Genomic DNA, 3855 nt, shown 5'->3' on the forward strand with positions numbered 1-3855 from the left:
CCAAGAGCTCAGAAATAAGTTGGTCCTGTGGGAGTTGAATAAGTAAAATCCACTCTCCTACTGGATACTACTAATTGTATAGTAGAGTAAAATTAAAGGACTTTTAATAAATGCATGGTCGAAAACAATGCTGCAAAAGAAGCGTAAGGAGGAGGGACTTGTCCTACCATATATTAAGGTATAGTATAAAGCTGCAATAAACAGTATGGCATTGGCATAAGAATGGTAAGAATTATAGAACATAATAGAGAGTTTCTAGCCTGGGCAACATAGTGAGACCACATCTCTATAAAAATTTAAAAATTAGCTGGGTGCGGTGGCACACACCTGTGGTCCCAGCTACTCAGGAGGCTGAGGTGGGAGGATCACTTGAGTCCAGGAGGTTGAGGCCACAGTGAGCTGTGTTCACACCATCACACTCCAGCCTGGGTGACAGAGCAAGATCCTGTCAAAAAAACCCCAAAAACCCAAATAGTCCAAAAAACATAACAAAGTATAAAGTTTGGGAATTAAGAATGTAAAACTTCTTTACTGCAAATAATGTCTGGACAAGGATAAAGTCAACAAACTGGGTGGAAATAATTGCAATATATTGGATAAACAAAAGGTTTATATCCCTAATGTAAAAAGAGTTCTAATAACCTGTAAGAAAAAGACAAACACCTTAATAGAAAAAGAGACAAAGAACAATTCACAAAAGAAGCTGTACAGACAGCCAATTAGCATATTAAAAGATGTTCAGTTTAACTTGTAATCAAAGAAATGCAAATTAAAACACGGTTGTTTTTCACCTCACTGATTGTGGAGGACAAGTATTGATAACATCTAAGGTTGCTGAGAGTATGGGGAAACAGACATCTTCATTCACTGTGTTGGGGGTATAAATTGGTACTACCTCTCTGGAGGATATTTGTCAGTATGTATTTTAAATGTGACTACTTTTTGACCCAGAAACTCTATTTAGACCAGTATGACACAGATTCTATTGTACATATGAATCACCTGAGGGTCTTGTTAAAATACTGATTCTGACTAAGTAGGTCCGAGGTGGGTCCCAAGCTCCTGCATTTCTAACAAGCTCCCAGGTGGTGCTGATGACGCTGGTCCATGGACTACACTTTGAATAGAGAGGATTTAGAGAACTTTATACCCTGGTTGCACATTAGAACCATCTGAGGCATTTAAAAAAATACTGGTGCTCAAGCCTTACCCCCAAATTATCTGATTCATTTTGTCTGAGGTGGAGCATGGGCTTTGAAAGATCTCCAGGTGATTCTAATGTGCAGCCAGGATTTAGAACTATTGTCCTAAGGAGAAAATTGGAATATACACAAATATATATTTATAGTAATATATGTTTATTGCAACATTGTTTATAATATTGAAAAATTAGAAACAACCCAAATGAGGTGGGCTACTCAGTAGGCTGAGGCAGGAGAATCACTTGAGCCCAGAAGCTTTGAGGCTTTAGTGTGCTGTGCTCAGGCCTATGAACAGACACTGCACTCCAGCCTGGGCACCATAGCAAGAAAAAAAAGAAACAACTTAATGTCCAGCAGTAAAGGACTCATTTAAAACATTCTGGAACAACCATAAGTGGATTAATTAGAAATTACATCATAGATATAGATTTATTGACAGAAAGGTATTCATAACATGTAGTGGAATAATGCTAGTACTAGGATGCTGGGAAGTTTATAATAAGACTGTAAATTTATAAATAAATGTCTACATATGGTAAATGCATAGAAAGAGATGTGGAAAGATGCTTATTAAAATAGTAAAGGGGTCAGTCCTCTTAGGTGATTTCAACTTTTATTTATTTATTTATTTGCTAGAGATGGGGTCTCACCATGTTGCCCAGGCTGGTCTCAAACTCTTGAGCTAAAGTGATCCGCCCAGCTCAGCCTCCCAAAGTGTTGGGATTACAGGCTGGGCCACCACACCTAGCCAAAGCTGCTTTCATTTTGGGGAATAGAAAGGGTTTAGAAATACTTAAAACTGGCTGGGCACGGTGGCTCACACCTGTAATCCCAGCACTTTAGGAAGCCGAGGTGGGTGGATTATCTGAGGTCAGGAGTTTGACACGAGCCTGACTAACATGGTGAAACCCCATCTCTACTAAAAAAAAGAAAATCAGCTAGGCGTGGTGGTATGCGCCTGTAATCCCAGCTACTCGGGAGGCTGAGGCAGGAGAATCGCTTGAACCCGGGAGGCAGAGGTTGCAGTGAGCCAAGATCGCACCATTGCACTCCAGCCTGGGCGGAGTTTATTTGAAACTCCATCTCAAATAAAAAAAGAAAAATGAAGCTGACCATCCTATAATCTCAGTGACCCTTCAGAGTTCATAATAGAATATTGGATATGGTAGAGTCTATGTCTAAAAGAGAGAATGAGAGAAAGAGCATGTGAAAGGGAGAGAAAGGTGACAGAGTCTCCTCCAAAATGGTCATCCAAATTGGAAAGTCACTATTCAAGAGAGAACCGGAGTCCGGCTGATTGGATAGCTGACAGGATCATGAGAAAGGACATTAACATTTGTTGTGTGACACCCATGTACCAGGCAGTGGTTTCCAGGTGAAGAAACCAAGTCCCAGGGAAGGCAGGTAATTTCTCCTAGGTACACAGGTACACCTCTAGTCATTTGTGATGGAAACCAATGATTAACTCCAAATTCCTTCTTTCTTTTCTTTTCTTTTTTTTTTTTTTTTTTTTGAGATGGAGTCTTGCTCTGTCACCCAGCCTGGAGTGCAGTGGCACGATCTCAGCTCACTGCGGCCTCCGCCTCCCAGGTTCCAGCAATTCTCCTGCCTCAGCCTCACCGGTAGCTGGGATTACAGGCACGCACCACCACACCTGGCTAATATTTGTATTTTTAGTAGAGATGGGGTTTCACCATGTTGGCCAGGCTGGTCTCAAACTCCTGACCTCAGGTGATCCACCCACCTCAGCCTCCCAAAGTGCTGGGATTACAGGTGTGAGCCACTGCACCCAGCCCAAATCCCTTTTATTTTTTTATTTATGTATATTTTTTGAGATGGAGTTTTGCTCTTGTCACCCAGGCTGGAGTGCAGTGGCGCAATCTCAGCTCACTGCAACCTCCAACTCCCAGGTTCAAGCGATTCTCCTGCCTCAGCCTCCCGAGTAGCTGGGATTACAGGTGCCTGCCACCATGCCTGGCTAATTTTTTGTATTTTTAGTAAAGATGGGGTTTTATCATGCTGGCCATGCTGGCCTCAAACTCTTGACCTCAGGCAATCCACCTGCCTCGGTCTCTCAAAGTGCTGGGATTACAGGCGTGAGCCACCGCACATGGCAAATCCCTTTTATTAATAAAACACTAAACTCTCCTGGACCAAGAATGTGAGAACTTTATTATTTGAGCAACCTGGATTTTTACCCCAGGAGCAATGAAACAATCCATGAGACCTGGAAAAAGCTGAAGCTCTCTTTTTTTTTTTTTTTTTTTTTTTTTTTACTTGTATACAGTACAGTTTCAAACAAAATTGGGGCAACTTTGTACTTCATACCTTATTAAAACTGAGGCTAACACAGCGTGTTTGGTTTGATCTTGTCTTCATAGGATCTTCTGGCTGATTCCTTCTCTGAATGAGTCCTGAGAATTTCTAGAATCTCGGGAGAGTAAAGGAGGGTCTGGAGCCTTCTCTATATACAAGGAAATCCCAGTTTTGTTAAAAACTTGCCAAAGGCTTGGTGATATAACTCCAAAGACAAATCCACAGATTCCTTTCAGGTACTTCTTTGGGATTCTGTGAAGAATTGTGGCTGTACACTAGGATGTTTAATAGGAGGGAAGCTCCTTCCTTTATGACATCACCAGACAGAGAGGTAGCT

General features: G+C 41.5%; 1 long non-coding RNA gene across 2 annotated transcripts in view; it reads right to left on the reverse strand.

The window, feature by feature from the left end:
- Positions 1–3754, reverse strand: part of LOC129051396 (uncharacterized) — a 75353-nt gene extending 71599 nt beyond the window's left edge. For both annotated transcript variants that reach the window (XR_008515615.2, XR_008515614.2), the window contains exon 1: positions 3531–3754. This is a non-coding gene — a long non-coding RNA (uncharacterized LOC129051396). The remainder of the gene's footprint in view (positions 1–3530) is intronic.
- Between the last annotated feature and the right edge of the window lie 101 nt (positions 3755–3855).

Source organism: Pongo abelii, chromosome 19 (genome assembly GCF_028885655.2).
Source record: "Pongo abelii isolate AG06213 chromosome 19, NHGRI_mPonAbe1-v2.0_pri, whole genome shotgun sequence".
Taxonomy (NCBI): domain Eukaryota; kingdom Metazoa; phylum Chordata; class Mammalia; order Primates; family Hominidae; genus Pongo; species Pongo abelii.